General features: G+C 48.7%; 1 protein-coding gene across 5 annotated transcripts in view; it reads left to right on the plus strand.

Annotated features, from left to right (window-relative positions):
- Positions 1 to 17,356, plus strand: part of UBE3C (ubiquitin protein ligase E3C) — a 1,115,457-nt gene that overhangs the window by 360,102 nt on the left and 737,999 nt on the right. The gene's annotated exons all lie outside the window — the stretch shown is intronic.

A 17,356-nucleotide genomic window follows, 5' to 3' on the forward strand; every position in this document is an offset into this window, starting at 1 on the left:
CGAAATATAACAACTGGCACCAACAAGGGTAAATTCGTGAAATAGTAAAGTAGCCTAGGGAGTACTACCATCTTAGTGATGGCCACCCTACCCGCCACCGACAAAGGCAACGTGGTCCAAAATTGCACCTGCGCTTTCAACGCTGTTACGGCTCTGCCCAGGTTGCCGTCAAGCATGTCCGTTGCTGCTCTATAAATCTGTATCCCCAGGTAACGGAAGGTCGTCTCGGCCATCTCAAAGTGGTAGGGGGGAAAGGACAATGGGTCCCGCGCCCCAAGGGCAGCGAAACTGTACCCGTACGATTTAGACTCGCTGATCGTAAGGCCCGAAAGCGCGCTAAAGGCCTGGAACATATCCGGGATGGGCTCCAGGTCCCCCTGTAGGTCTCCCAAGTAAAGGACAATATCATCCGCGTAATCCGACACCACATGGGTCGTTCCGCCTCTCCTGATTCCCTTATGTTGCGCTTGTTGTCGAAGTTTGCCCAGCAACGGCTCTAGCGCTAATATGAACAATAAGGGGGACAGCGGGCAGCCTTGCCTGGTTCCCTTCGCTATGTCCAGTTGCGGTGAAATGCATCCGTTTGTGCGTACCCGAGCCGTAGGGCGGGTGTATAATAAACGGACCCACGCAATAAAATCAGCCGGGATTCCAAACCTCTCAAGCGCCGCAAACATATAATCCCACCGGAGTGAGTCGAATGCCTGACGCAAATCCAGGGAGATGCATCCCTCAGCTGCAGTGGGTGAACGTTCATGAAGCAGAAGTTGGCTAAGCCTCCTCAGATTCATCGCCGTGCTTCTGCCAGGCACAAAACCACATTGGTGTGGGTGGACTAATCTCGGAATATGCTGAGCTAGTCTCGTCGCTAATACCTTGCTCAGGATCTTGTGGTCGGTATTCAACAACGACAAAGGCCTATAGTTAGCCAGGCATAGACCATCCCTACCCGGTTTAGGCAGTGAAACAATTAGGGCCTGTAGTGTGGTCTGCGGCAGTCCTTGCGCTTTCTTCGCTTCGATGAGCACCGCGTGCAAGCGTGGAGCCAACAGGTCTATATACGCCCCGTAGAATTCCGCCGGCAGACCGTAGGTGCCAGGGGTCTTATTCCTCGGAAGAGCTCGCATAGCCTGTCGTATCTCCGCGATCGTAATGGGTCGTGCTAGACCCTCACTCTGTGCCCCCTCCAGGCGCGGTATCTCAAGCCCAGCCATAAACTCCTCGAACGCGTCCTCCGACATACACTGGTGCGGACCATACAATGTGCCATAGTATTCTCGAAAGGCAGTGTTTATATCAAATTGTGTCGTGGCCAGCGTCCCTGTCTGGTCCCTAACCTCTAATACGGGAGTGGGAGCCGGGGCGTCCCTTATCAATCGTGCCAACAGGGGCCCTGATTTCTCAGCGTGCATATGTTGTTTGCAAGTGTATTCCCTGTAATCCAGGACACGTAGTTCCTCCAATAGCTCAGCGTGTTGAATGTGGGCCTCCTGCAGTGGTGTAAAGGGCAAATTCGTACCCGCCGCCTTTCTCTCCAACATGGCCAGCTGTCCCTCCACCTCGCAAAGTCTCTCCATTACCATGCGCCTCATGCCTGTTCTTATGTTCATTGCCTCCCCCCTGATAGATACCTTAAAGGCATCCCACTCAATTTGTCGCGTGCTAGCCGTGCCAGTATTTATACGGAAATATTGTGTGATTGCGTCTGCGAGGGTTGCCTTGAAGACAGTATCCTCAAGTAAGGCAGGGGACATGCGCCACGTTGGTATAGGCGTGGGCAGTCTGCCCCACTGTACCACTACCTCCACAGGATTGTGGTCTGAGAAGGTCTTACCCATGTGCTCCGACGTGGTCACCGCATCCAGCAATGTCGTGGTGCAAAACATATGGTCTATTCTTGTGTGCAAGTTATGGGGAGGGGAAAAAAAGGTATACTCTTTATCCAGTGGGTGCATGCGCCTCCAAATATCAGCCAGGTCCCATCCCATCGCCCACTGTGATAGTGCATCCGCCTGTCTCCTACATTCAGTAGCCTGTAAAGGTGGGTGCGACCTATCTAGGGATATGTCGAGCACTGCATTAAAGTCCCCCCCAAGTATCCATGTGTATTCCGACCAGTCAGCAATCACCCTATTAAGCGCAGCTAGAAATTCCGACTGGCCTGTATTCGGCGCATACACGCATCCAAACACCACAGGGGAACCATCCAACAATCCTCTGACTAGCACATACCTGCCCTCTGGGTCTAACCTCTCCTCCACTAATTTAAAGGGAACCGAGTTCCTAAACCATATAGCCGCCCCTCTGGAAAACACAGAGTAAGTAGTAGCAAACAGTTGCCCCTTCCACTTCTTTAGCAACTTCGCACTTTCGTCCTTATTCAAATGCGTTTCCTGCAAGCATGCCACAGCTACACGCCGCCTATTGAGTTGCGCCAACACCCGGTGTCTCTTATGGACCGAGCCCAGACCCCGCACATTCCAGGTGCACACCGTGTATTCGCTAAGAGTCCCCATGGTGATCTGCGACAAACATGAACAGTATTTCCCGCCCTGTTCCAATCATATATACAAAGTAAGTCATGAGTGCCAGAAAAACACGTAATCCCCAAACTTCAAGGTGCCCACTCAAAAAAAAAAACATGAGGTCCAAACACAGGCACCCAACTGGGGTGACAAACAGACTGAACCATTGCTGCGCCCTGGGGGTGTGGTTCCGCTCTTCCTTGCCTGGAACCCGCCGAAGTCAACACAGCGCGCCCTGGCAAGTATTCATCCCCCCGAGCCCCACCCGTCCCACCCAAGGCCCACATATATCCTGTACATTACCAGTCGGAGTCTTCTAGAGTCCCTTTCAGAGTTCATTCGCCTCTTGTGCAGTTATTTTCGGGAAAAGTAACAGGCTATCCGCAAAGCCCGACACCTCAGTTTGTGCGTCAGAGGCATTATCCAGTGCCGGCTCACCTCTGGCATCGTGGGCAGCCAACGCAGCCTCCGTCAGTCGTGCTCCCTCCTGGATTCCCTCATCTCGAGCGCGGTCTCCGTGCCGGGCGCTTCATCCTCCACCCCGTGCGTGTCGCTCTCAGTGGTCCGCCGTTCCTCCCGGTGCAGAGGCTGCCCCATCCGGTCCTCCACAAGCGGGTCCTGCGAAGTAGTCGGCGTCAGTGTCACCTCCATCCATTCTGCCGCTTCCTCAGGCGTATCAAAGAAGAGTGATTTGTTGTTATAAATTATTTTCAGGCGGGCCGGGAACAGCAAAGCATATTTCAGATTTCTGGCTCTGACATCTTTTCACTCCCATAAACGTTGACCTGGCCCTTTGCACCGACGGGGTGAAGTCTGGGTATATCAACACCGTCTTGTCCTCAAAACGCAATGGCGCCTTCTCCCGTGCCACTCTCAGTACTATGGCTCTATCCTTATAATTCAGCAAACGTGCTATTAGAGGTCGCGGTGGCGCCCCCGGTCGGGGTGGTCTAGCCGGAATCCTGTGCGCCCTCTCCACACTATACAGGGGTGTGAGTGCCTGTGGTCCCGCGACATCCCTCAGCCAGTCTTCGACAAACTGCGTTGGGTTCCTCCCCTCACTGCGCTCTGGAACACCTAAAATGCGCACATTATTGCGGCGCACCCTCCCTTCCGCATCGTCCATCCTCTCCCAAATTAGTTTCAGCTGCTTCTCCATGTGTTCCATTTTCGTGGAGCGCTCCGTCTGTTGTGGTATGAGGTCATCTAGCGCTATCTTGTGTTCCGTGACTTTCTCCGCAAGCTTGTTATGATCAGCACGCAGCAACGACATACCAGTTGCCATGTTGTCCATTCTTGTTTCGAGCGCTTCTCTGGAGGCCCTGATCTCAGACAGGATGAGGTCCAGTTTGTCCTCTTGAGAGTCCTTGCCCGTAGGAGGCACCATTTCCACATTCAAGGAGGCCAGCGGGTCCTCAGAGCCAGTTGACTGCAATACCAGACCGGCACCTCTCTCGGGCATCTTGGTACTGTTTCTGCCCATAATTCTCGTTGCCAGGTTGGCGGTGTGAATCCACCCCAGGCGATCCCGCTCCAGCCCACTACAAATCGCCGCAGACGCCACACTCCTCCTATGTCCAGCCGTTAGTGGCTCGTCGTCCCGCGTGTGGGCGGGCACCGCGTCGTACTGGTTGGTCGCACCGGGCCCGCTTCGGGTATCTCTCAGGTCCGTCCAGGGGGTCTGCCACCCACGAAGCGGTGCCCAGCCACCCGCCACACAGGGAGGCTCAGTGTGCAGTATCCTCCCCACCTCCGATAAAAGCTATGTGATCCTCTCCGCCACTTCGCCGTCGCCTCAAGGCCGTAGACAGGAGGAGTCGCCCTCACCTGCAGTGGAACCGCCAGCCGCAGTGGTCAGTGGTGGCGGTATTCAGGCCAGCGCCCGTGTGCACAAGTGTTAACGGCCAGTCTCCCTCTCTAGGTCCAGTGTCCGTCGGGGCGAAGACCCCCTAGTGCCATCAGCGCCCTCTGCACTCTCGGGGCAAATGTCGCTTCAGTTCGTGTTTCCAGCAGACCTCGTCGTGGTCACCATGCAAGGGCGTCGTCCTGCCCGCAGTCAGTAGGGACGTCCCAGTGCCGCTCACCCACAATTTCCAGGTCACCGCTTATTATTCTGGCAGTCCCCTGACCACGCCGCGTGTAGTTCAGTGGTGCGCCCGGTGGAGTGACACGCGCACACACTCTGCCTGTCCTGCGCGTCTGCCAGCGCAAATCAGCTAACTTACTGCAACGCCTCATGGACAATGGCGGCTGCAGCGGCCAGTGAGCCCCGGGAGGGTCCCAGGACGTCGTGTCAGGTACAGGGTAAGATGCCAGGGATCCCGGCCATCGGGTGCTTCAGCGCACGAGGCTTCCACTCTTCTCCGCCTCCCACTGTAGCGGCTCCCCCAGCAGGGCTCACCTCGCGCCGTCCTTCACTCTGCCGGAGACCGCGGCTCTGTCTGCATCTACAATCTCGGGCACGTCGATCACTGTACGCCGGTCCCCGGTGGCAAATAACAGCAGCAAATGACTAATGTTGGCACCAGGCTTCAGCTGTGCACGGCAGGAGCGCCCCGGTAAAGTCGGCCTCCCCTACGCTCCACTGTCCTCCACGACGCCGTCCCTGCAGGGCTCACTCCGCTCGGCCGTTCTCGGCACGGGAGACCGCGGCTGCGTGTCTGGCGGCAGGCCTCATACACCGCGGGAGCTCCGACTGCCCGTACGAAGTCTCGCCGGACTCAAGGCTCCGACTGTGCGCTCTAGGGTCCCTCACTTGTCATCAGACCCGGGTGGGACGCAGGGGCCGTCCGGGGTACAGGATATTCAGCTTGTATTACCGGGCAGAGGACGGAGCTACCTCAAGAAGCGTCTGCCATGCTCGGCTCTTGGCCACGCCCCCTAATACAATTTGTTTAACCAAACATTTTCTTAATTTCTACAGATGTCATGTAACTACAAGGAGAATGTGTTGTTAAATGTAGTGACCTCTTGAATAATATTCTCAAACCTCTAGCACTTGCTGTGAAGCAATTTTATAGTTTTCCTAATACACAATAAGTGTAGTTTTTCAGCTTAAAGTTCATACGCGTTGATTTCCTAGTAAGTCTCCTGTAAATTAGAATTTGTTTTTAAAGATTTTCTTTAAAAATGCACAAGTATGCTTCTCCTCTTAATGGGTTGAGTCAATGACCCAGAGTCATTGTCCCTTGTAGATCTATCAACATCAAAAATAGAGGATTAAAAACAACAAGAAATATGTGAGAATCCCTCCAGGAAAACCAATATAGAAAAGGAGACTACATATAGGTATTTAACAACTCTTTTCTTTCCACCCGTGAGTTGTTAAATGCCTATATATAATTCAGCAACTGGTGATATTTGAAAGGCAATGTAGATACGCCAGTTACTACTTCCTCTGGCCTATATTTAGGGTTCAAAAAATGAATACCTAAACCATCAATAACTAGTATACAAAACTCCGTCTTCAAAAGAAGCCTTCCACCTCAGCCTCAAATGCTCTTTCTATCCACATTCTTTAAATATCTTATTATGATTAAAAACTATGGTAATAATTGGTCGAAAATATAAATACCTCTCAATACCGTAAGCAGTTCTTTACTTTATTACTCTATATACACACATACACCCCCCCCCATCATATTACCCACTGACAGTCACCACCGGGTTGTTATATTTAGGGCCATGTTTCCATAGTAATTGTTTGGTTTGCTAAAAACTTAAATTCCATTTGACAAATCTTCATGAAATTTCCAGAAAAATGTCTCAGACCCTTCCTGAAAAAGTTCAGGGTGATTCCTCAAGAGGGGTCAGTAAAGAAGTGGGCGGGTCTCAAATTGAATTTTCCCCGTGTAGTTTCCGTGGGGAAATTGAACAGCGATGCCGCAAAAATAGCTGAACAGAATTACACCTAATATGGCAGAAAGCTAGATCTTTACCTAGAAAGATTGCTTTTTGTGATATGGTGTAAATCTGTTTAGCAGTTATTAAGAAATTTAGGTTCACAATCTATAGATATATGGACGATTGGGTTTGCAGGTATGTTGCAGGAGTCCTGCGGACATGCAAATTCAAATAATAGCGCAATCTGATTGGCTAAGGGGTCTTTTAATCCTGTCTGTCACCAAGTTCGCTCTAGTTCTGCAGGAGCCTGCGCTCTGATTGACTGGCTGGAAAATGAAGAGAAATGTTGCGGCAGCCATTACAGGATTGCAGGACACCGTGGCTCGGTCCCTGTGCCCCAAAAAAAGCTATAAGGGAGCATGGTAGGCCATGCACTGCATATGACCTTGCATATCTGATAGAGACTTCTAGCTGCAGATTTCTTACCTTTGAATTTCCCAGCTAGCTGGCAGGATCCGGAAACTTTTGCTGAGCAATACCCCTCGTGTGCGTGGTCAGATAGTTCCATTCCGCTCCGCGTGACTGCGTCATTAGCGTTGGTTATGATGCCGCGGTACCTATATAGACGCAACCCAGGCACGCAACCGTCCTTTTCTTACCGCGCCAGTTAAGCGATGATCCGGGAAGAGCTACCCCTCTGTTGCTTTTTGAAAGGCTTTTTCTCGACTTCCAGATTTTTTTTTCATTATGTGCAAACGATTTTATCGAGGGTGACAGGATTTAAGCCGTGCGGGCCTGTCCCCGCACGATGTCGGTCACCGATACCCGCCTCATCTGCCTCTAGTATCTCGATGGCGACCACGATCCGAAGTTGTGCTCGGACTGTCTGGGCATGGCTCCTAAGATTTTACGGGAGCGGGCTTTGAAGCTCCGAGCAGCCTGACAGCCGACACCGTCAAGCGAGACGCCACAGAGGTCCCAGCCCCGATCGAGGAAGAGGTCGTCGCGGGGCCGCTCTCGGAGCACAAAGTCCTCCTCGTCCCACTCGAGGTTGTCTGGACACTCTGGGAAGAGGCACAAGAAGAAGAACAAGTCCAAGGGGACTTCACCGCGACTGTCGTCCGTTGACGAAGCAGGAAAGGAGCACCGACTTTCTAGGCACGGCTCCACGGAGCCGTAGCCAGGGCCAACTTCGCACCTCCCTCCTTTTCCAGGAGCCAAAGTGACCCCCGCTCAGATCAAAGAGTTCTACAAGGCCCTATGCCATGTATTTGAGTGGGATGACCCCTCTGGCGAGCCTTTGGGTCCCGCAGGGTCGGAAGGGGCCCGTCGGATATGATGCCGTCGGCTCTGGCATGGTGCCGGTGGGGCCTCAGAGATCCGACGAGGCCCCACTGGCCCGGGTCGACGCTGGTTGTGCCACCGCAACCTCCCAAGGTCGAAGCCTTTGCCTGCGGCGCCGCTGATGCCATCAGCGGTGCCAGCCCCTTCCTTATCCCCAACAACACGGAGTCGAAACAGCGCCAATGCCGACGTTGATCGAACCCAGGAGTTCTATGTTGTCGCCTGAACACTTTGTGGATGTGTTAGGCTCGGGAGAGGAATGGGAGGGGTCTATGGACCCTCTGGAACACCAGGATGACTCTGCAGAGCAGTTGGACTGGTATGGGGAACTTGGGGAAGCTAGTAGACAGGATACTTCTCTAGATACTGGCATGCTCTCTCCCCCAACTGTGGCTACAGAGGAGGGGGCATCTTATGCCATGGTGGTTAAGAGGGCAGCCGAGGCCCTTGGACTGAAGCTGCCCTCAGTGGAGGTCAGGACTAATCTCCTGACTGAAGTGCTTCAGCCTGGGGCTTCCACCTCAAAACCTCTTTTGCCCTTTAATGAAGCACTTACTAATGTCCTTCTAGGCACGTGGTCCAAGCCTAGCACAGGGGCTCCTGTGAATAATACAATCGCCCCCCGCCATCGCCCACCTCCGGGCGAACCAAAGTTCCTCAGCCAACACCCAACCCCAGAAAGTTTGGTGGTGCAGGCCTCTACGTCGCAGGGCGTGTTCCCTTCCACTTCTCCGGATAGGGAATCCAGAATCCAAGAGGCTGGATTTATTTGGGAAGAAAATGTTTTCTTCCTCCAGCCTGGAATTGCGGTCGGTGAATACCGCATGCTTATTGGGCTGGTTCTCCCACTCCTTTTGGGATGTGGTTGTGCAAGTGCTGCCACAAGTCCTGGAGGAGGACCAGGCTGTGCTCTCTCAGGCAGTTAAGGATGGGAGAGAAACAGCATAATTCACCATAAGGTGTGGCCTAGATACGACTGATTCGCTGGGCAGATTGATTTCCACGACAGTGGCCTTGAGACACCATGCCTAGCTTACGACAGCTGGCTTCTTGAGTGCTGTCCAGGCAAATCTGATGGACATGCGCTTTGATGGCTCCCGCCTTTTTGGGGAAAAGGGAGATTCGGCCCTAGTGAGGGTCAAGGACTCTTGAGCTATGGCTAGATCCTTGGGCCTCTTTTTTTACGCCTCGTGGCCAGTCTACCTTTTGCCTCTTTCGTGGCAACGGAAGGTGTTTACAGCCGCATCAGCCCTATCCCGGCTACCATCCTGCACAGGCTTCCCAAGCCGTGCGGGGACGTGGACGCGGTTCATTCCAGCCTAGGAATACAAGCCAGAAGTCGTTGGCCACCCTGCACTCGGCAGGCTCAGCCTTCAAGCGCTCTTATTCTGACTCTGCAGAACCACACCACTCCAGTTGGTGAGAGAATCCATCATCATCTCCCCCACTGGAGGTCCATAACATCGGACAAGTGGGTCTTGCAGATCATTCAGGAGGGGTATTCCCTACTTTCCTTTCTTTTTTTCCTCCCATTCTGCCAAACCAGTAACAGACAGAGGATCATTTAAAATTGCTCCAGCAGGAAGTTACAGCTCTCTTGGCCAAGGGAGCTATAGAAAGACTGCCGGTTTCAGAAGTAGCTGTTATTCCCGCTACTTTCTGATTCCGAAGAAGAACAAAGGGTTGCGGCCCATTTTAGCTCTTCAGACCGTCAATCTCTTCCTCAAGAAGGAGAAATTCTAGAAGCTCACTCTAGCTCAGGTCTTGTCTGCCTTAGACCTAGAAGACTTCATGGGAATGTTGAACCTGCAGGGTGTGTATTTTCACATCCCATTCTGTCAGGCCACAGGCGTTAACTGCGGTTCAAGGTATGCCACGAGCACTTTCAGTTTACCGTGCTCACCTTCGACCTTACCTGCACCCCTCGGGTGTTCAGCAAGGTGATGGCGGTGGTCGCAGCTCATCTGCGCAGCTTAGTGATGTCAGTCTTCCCCTACCTCGACAACTGGCTGTTGAAGGCATCTCCCACCTTCAGATTACAGTAAACCTCCTGAATTCGCTGGGGTTCTCTATAAACGTGCCAAAGTCACACCTGACTCCTTCTCAGACGTTCCCTTACACCGGAGCTGTTGTGGACACACTGCAGTTTTGGGTCCATCCTCCCGAGTAGTTAGTCAAGGATATTCAGATTACGATTACGATGTTTCGGCCTCTATCCTAGATTTCGGTGAGACTGACTGAGGCTGTTGGGTCTCATGGCCTCCTGCATTCTGTTGCTAAAGCATGCCAGGTGGCATATGCAGGCTCTGCAGTGGGGTTTGAAGTTTCAGTGGGCACAGCATTAGTGAAATCTCACCGATGTGGTTCAGATCTCAGAAGGAAGTTCGAAAGATCTGCTGTGGTGGTTGACGAGGCGCGATTGGGTCAACGACAGACACCTCCCCTTCCCCAATCAGATCTCACAGTCATGACAGTTGTGTCACTTCTGGGATGGGGCAGCCATCTGGAAGAGGTGGAGATCAGGGGACACTGGTCTCTGGCGGAGTCAGGGCTCCACATAAATTTGTTGGAGCTCTGAGCGATTTGATTGGCTTTGAAAGCATTTCTTCCCCCTTTTAAGGGGAAGTTAGTGCAGGTGTTCACAGACAACACCACCGCCATGTGGTACTGCAACAAGCAGGGCGAGGTACGGCCGTAGACCCTTTGTCAGTGGCCCTGCATCTCTGGAAATTGCTGCAACAGTAGGGCATAACCCTGGTGGTTCAACACCTTGCAGGTTCTCTGAACGCCAGGGTGAATGAATGTAGCCGTCGATGCCTAGCAGATCATGAATGGCTTCTCCAGGTGGAGGTAGAGCTAGGTCCCCTTCAGCAGTGGGGAGAACCTTGGTTAGAGTTGTTCTCCTCCGAAGAGAGCACGCAGTGTCAGCAGTACTGCAGGCTGGAGTTTCCAAGACAGCTATCGCTCGGCGACGCTTTTCATCACGAGTGGAGCTCAGACCTGCTGTACGCCTTTCTGCACATACCTCTCCTGCGCAGGGTTCTGAAGAAGATCAGGAGAGACTGTGCCCAAGTCATTCTTGTGACTCCTGACTGGGTGAGGATAGTCTGGTATCCAGAGCTTCCGAAGATGAGGATTGATCCTCTGATCAGGCTGTCCCTTCAGGAAGATCTTCTGACGCAGCAGCAGGGAAGGGTTCTCCACCCAAACCTGTCAACTCTGCTCCTCCATAAGTGGAGATTCAGCGGCGGCAGTTAATGTCTTTTGGCCTTCTTCCCGAAGTATGTAATGTTATTTTGGCGGCCAGGCCGCCCTCCACTAAGACGATATACGCCTGCCGTTTGCAGACGTTTGTATTCTGCTGTACAGAAAGGGCTATTGACCCTCTTTCTACTGTTCCACTTCTCTTTCCACTGCTTTTTTGCAGCTGCCAGACCAGCCCTCTCTCTTTAAGCCTCCGATTGTACATAGGTTTTTTAAACGGCTGGCTCACTTGTTTCCACCCACACCCTTTGTTATGCCACAGTGGGACCTTAATTTGGTCCTCACCTACCTAATGTGCACGCCCTTTGAGCCTTTACATAGCTGTCCCCACCAGCTGTTGATCATCAAAGCAGCCTTTTGAGTGGCGATTACATCTGCCCGGAGGGTGAGTGAGTTGCAGGCGTTATCTTGCACGCCTCCCTATCTGATGTCTTTTGCGGACAAAGTGGTGCGTCGCAGCAGGGCTTCCTTTTTTACCAAAGGTTTTACCCCATTCCATCTGGGTCAATCCATCACGTTGCCCGCCTTCTTTGCTCCACTGCATCCCTCTAAAGAGGAGGAACGTCTCCACCGACTGGACCCAAAAAGAGCATTGTCGTTCTACCTTGACCGTGCAAAAGAGTTCCGGGTGGACGACCAACTCTTTGTGGGGTATATGGGAGCTAAGAAGGGAAGAGCAGTGCAGAAAAGGGCCATTTCTCGCTGGGTTGTTCTCTGCATCAAGATCTGCTATGTGCCCTGACAAAGAAGCAGTCCCCTGAGGTATTACGGGCCCATTCCACCAGGGCAAAGGCTGCAACTACGGCCTTGACTTTGGGTGAGCCAGTCCTGGGCATCTGTCGGGCAACAACGTGGGCATGTTTGCACACGTTTGTGAAACACTGCTGCCTGGACAGTTAGGTCCGCAGCAACGGGCATTTTGCCCGTTCATTCCTGCAGGACTTCCTAGTTTAAGGTATTGGTCCCCAACCCACCGGTGGGATGGTATGGCATGGGTATCTAATTCAGAGGTAAGGAATCTGCTGCTAGAAGTCTCTATCAGATGAAAATGTTACTTATCTCTCTGTCTAGCAGTAGATTCCTTACAGTCCCACCCATGCCTCCCCACCTTGTGGACTAATGTTGTAGGGCTAAGGTTACACCCCCTTTCAGGACCCTAGTTTTGCACATGACTACGTCAGTTACTTTGTGGGTCTGCGCTTCTGGTGTGGAAAAAACTAAAACAGTTGACGTCCACGTGCCTCGGTGGCGCCTATAAAGGTACCAGGACATCATAACCATCGCTAACAACGCCGTCTGGGTCACACGGAGCCGAATGGAGCCACCGGACAGTGTGCGCAAGGGGTATTGCTCAGCAAAAGTTTCTGGATCCTGCCTGACGCCTGGGAAATTCAAAGGTAAGGAATCTGCAGCTAGATAGAGTCTCTACCAGATAATGCGTTACTGAAGGTAAGTAAATTGTTCATTATATCACTCATGACATGTTCTGTGACATCACTCACGACATCTGAAATGACATTATTGATGACAACACTGCATGGCGGGTTGGCAGTTATAATTACTTCAGTTACCTATAACTGGTAAATACCAATGTTTCTTTTATTTTAAAATGTTACGTTCAAACTGACATTTTCACTGAACTATAACTTCACTCTAACCTTAGTGTTTTTTCAGTGAAAGTGTGTGTGTGTGTAGGCATGTGTGTAGGCATTTGTGTGGGTGTGTATGTATTGATGCGAATAATCTATCAATAGAACAGTGAATATTAAATAGTATTATGTTAAACATGCTGTAAATGACATTGTATTTAAAATTTTTAAAAAAAGGGAGGAACAGCATTGGAATCCTCTTCACATTCAAAAACCGCCCTAGAGAACTTTTTAACATCGTTGAAAAAACAAAGTTCCTCTGGCCCGCCTATTTTAACAGCCTCTGTTGAAAGATGCGAAGAAATCGCCAGCTTCTTTTCGAATAAAGTCAACAACATCTAACTTTCTTTCTCTTCCCCCCCCCCTCTCGGTCACCAACCTCCCCCCAACCAACATACCCTCCCGAACATTCCTAGTTCACTTTTGCCCTCCTCTTTCCCGCATCTCGACTCATCTCAACCCCTCCCTGCTTTACCCCTTCTTGATACTTCTCAGACAGATCCTCTCTCTAAAAACAAGGCTCTATGGAGTGAATTCAGTCCAATATCCGAATCCTCCATCATCAAAATCATTTCTAAACTCAAACCATCCTCTCACTCTAAAGACCCTCTCCCTGCCCATTTAGTTCAGGAACTCAAATACATCATTGCCCCTTTATGGACCGAAATCATCAACTCCTCTCTTTCCACTGGCTGTGTTCCTCCCTCCCTTCAGCTAGGTCAAATCTCCCCCATTCTTAAAAACCCCACCGCTGACCCTAATGACCTGAACAATCTTCGCCCTATCTCGAACCTTCCCCTCCTCTCTAAAGCCCTCGAAAAATGTGTCCTGTCTCAACTAAATGACCATATCATCTTCTTCAATCTCCTTGACGTTTTCCAATCTGGTTTTAGAAAGGGGTGCAGCACTAAAACTGCTATGCTCAATATTACAGATGACATTCATCGCTCTTTAGACAAAGGCGAATCCTCACTACTTATCCTCCTCGATCTCTCAACCGCTTTCGATACTGTCCACCATCCCACCCTTCTTAACACCCTCAAAGATCGTTTTGGCTTTGAAGGCACTGTACTCAAATGGTTCTCCTCGTTCCTTCAAAATCGATCACAACAAATCAAGCTCAGTCACTGCCTCTCCAAACCTCAACCTGTCTCACTCGGTGTACCTCAAGGGTCTATCCTCTTCCCCAACCCTATTCAATCTTTTTATGGAACCACTCACCCTCATTCTCAATGAAGTCAAAATCAGTTACCACCTCTATGCCGACGATACTCAACTATACTACAGGATTAAATCCCACAATGACATCCTCCACATCAATGACACCCTGATTAAAGTCCAATCATGGTTCCATTTTAATCATCTCAAACTTAATCCTAAAAAAACTGAAATCATCTTTTTCACTCCCAAAAATAATTCCCTTCCCATTTAACTCTAGATCAATGATATCAATGCACTTAATTGCTCCCTCTCCACCTCTAACTCTGTCAAATCCCTAGGTATCAGCATTGATCATGACCTTAATCTCATTCCCCACATCAAAAACGCAGCCAAAAGTGCTCTTTTCTCCCTTCATCACCTCAAAAAAATTAAACCCTTCATTCCAGCAGATGATTTCAAAATCGTTGTCCAATCTCTTGTCCTGTCTAGGATTGACTATGGTAACGCCACTCTTGCTGGTACCCCTGAAGTCCACCTAGCTCCGATTAAATCTGTTCTCAACCTAGCTGCCAGACTTATTTCTGACTGTAAAAAATTTGACCATATCTCCCCTGTTCTCAAAAACCTAAACTGGCTCCCAATTGAAGGTCGATCCACCTACAAAATCGCCTTCATCACGCACAAAGCTCTTCACCAAAACACCCCTTCCTACCTTTCGAGCAAACTACAGAAAGCAGGGTGTTCCAGGTCCCTGAGGAGCACTAACTCCCTTGTTCTTATCCCTCCTAAACTAAAATGTAATAAGACCCAATCACGTGCTTTCTCGGGCAATGCTCCTACAATCTGGAATTCACTCCCCCAAGGATCTTCGCTGTAACCCCTCTTACCCTCTCTTCAAAAAAAGACTCAGTTCTCTTCCTCAATACATATTGGGGTTCTTAATGTTACTGATTTTGTCCCTACTCGTTACCTCTATGCTCTATTTGCTATTATTACCCACCCCCTCTCCCCCTTTTCCACTCACTCGCCCTCACCTCTCCCCGCTCTCTCTCTAATTTTTACTCCCTGTCCCCTCTTATATCCCTCAGTTCCTTTTCCCCCTGCACTCATTTAACGCAATGTTTTTATCTTGTTTGAATTTTTCTGCTCATTTCCAATTGTATATTGTATTATAACCTGTTTATTTATCATATAAAGCGCTCTGATACTCCCGGGTCCAGCAGCGCTATATAAAACCTTTGAAATAAAATAAAATAAATAAAATTCACATCTGAGCCACAATGCTATGCTTCTGATAGCTCTTTCTGTCTTTAAGAGTTATTCTCTGTCGCTATTACATAGCTAACTGAATACAATTGGTCTCAAAGTTTTTCTGACTCCTTTAGCCTGGGATTACCACGCTTGAAGCTTATGCACTATAATGTTATCGCCTTGTCACTACCACCTTTTTAATGATTGTGCTCATAGCAAACATTAGTATTTGTGAGCCCACATCTCTGTGACCGCTTACTATTTTGGGCTGGGGTTTCCATTAGAACACCTATCTCAAAAAGGGTTAGTGATGCTCATTGCTTCCCTTAATGGTTGGGTACCGCATATGAGTGGTCTTTCCATGCAAGGATGCTTAGCACCTTGAGAGCCATCTGCCACCTGTATGTCCTACGAGTGAGGGCTCCAAGATTGGCTCTGAAATGTTACTTCTAAAATACTGTGAAAAATCATGGTTATAGTCAAGTCCCTTGTAAGCTGATAAAGCATAATGCCAGTCACCTAACCTAGTTTCCATTAATATGTCATAAATATAGAATATTATGGAGATTTTAAAAGGGAAATTCCCTTATTATGGGTCTCCTGTACCTTCTTTGGAATGTAACTTTTTTGACGATGACGCCTCAATAAAGCTCATATTTATTGCTTTGAAGGTGGTGTTTCTACTTGCAATTACTGCTGCCAGAAGTGTACGTGAGATACAGGTTGTATCTGCTGTTTAGTCTTTTACAGTGTTTAACAAAACTAAGTTGATGGTTAAAATGTATGCTTCTTTTTAACATTAAGTGGTTTTGGTGTTCCATGCAAACTAGTACTTACAATTATGAGCATTGTTTTCACAATCTGTGAGGCATGCCATGCATACTTTATTTATTATCTTTTCAGCTTACTGTTATTCCCTTCTGGTAACAGTGTTCGGGTTGTATTCTTTCTCCTATCCAACGGTATTCTTCCACTGCAGGATGTGCTTGGTAGCTGTTTGAGTCCTAGAGTGTAGCTTGATTCCTTTTGTCTGAATTTTATTTAAAAATATTTATACATTACAATTTGTTTAAAAAAAAAAAAGAAATGCAGCATTTCTTAGTCATTTTAGTCTCTTGCAGTTTCAATGTTGTTTTTCAATCATTTCGGCCAGTAATTGCATTTCTTTCCTGGCTCTCTTTATTGGCTGAGGTAAAGAGAGTATTTGCTTAGGTTTCCCGCATATATGTCATAATGTATGATGTATATTATACTTCACCATTCTTTTACCTGTCATTTGCCAATTTGTATCCATTTATGCTTTATTGTTTTGCAACAATAAGTAAAATGTACAACAGTTTCTCTTTTTGCTTCATCAATTTTTGGTTTATTCTATCCATACCCAAGCATAGTGCCCTAACTCCTTTGGACGTGAAAAGATCGCTTGGCGTTTCGAGACAAAAAACTTCAGGCAGTCACATCAGTCACTTGTTTCTTATGCACAATGTACTCTGGGTGAAGCAGGAAAAAATAATGGCTCATGGGAGTCTAGGTCCAGAAGGATCAGATCCATTCTGCTGTTCAGAATATCTACATAAAATAAGTTTGCATGCAGAACATCTGAATGTAAACTATTACATAGTCAATGGTTATCTTGATATTCTGACATGGATTTGATCCTACCAACCCTCAGTACCACTCATGATTGAACAAATATTATTTTTTTCTTAAAAGAGAAGCCAGACTGGAACAGTTTCCAATTAGAAAAAGGAAAATGAAAAGTCAGATATTGGTGTTCCACTGATAGAGCATGATGAAATACTTGGTCATGTATGCTACTTGAAAAGAGCAGTGGGAAATTGCCACCCTTTAAATGCTGCACACTATCTAGCTGCATTGTTCCTGTTGTCCTTGTGTTTTCCTTAAAAAAAGGTTTGCAAAAGAGTTTTTCTAGTCACTGATTTCCTGTACTGTCATTTTAAAGTTAGAATAGTCCTCTTTATTAAGAAAGTAAATTCAATTTGGCCAATTCAATATATAGATAGACTTCATTTTATTGTAATTGAAATTAACATTTTTGTAGAAACATATTTCAGATATACTTTTAAAAAGTAGGTTCTCAGTGATCTAAATCATGAGCGGGGACTTAATATAGCTTATTATGTAAAGGAGATTCTAATGAAAGAAAGCGAACTAGGGTTACAGAATAGTCCTTGTCCTCTGAGGTTATCCCAAGTAACATTTTTTTTAGACGTCTTATACAATGTAAATGAAGTGTATTGTACTCCGATTGTTGTAGATCCATCACATGCAGAAAAGTGGTTCCTCTCTACGAAACAA

Source organism: Lissotriton helveticus, chromosome 10 (assembly GCF_964261635.1).
Source record: "Lissotriton helveticus chromosome 10, aLisHel1.1, whole genome shotgun sequence".
Lineage (NCBI taxonomy): Eukaryota > Metazoa > Chordata > Amphibia > Caudata > Salamandridae > Lissotriton > Lissotriton helveticus.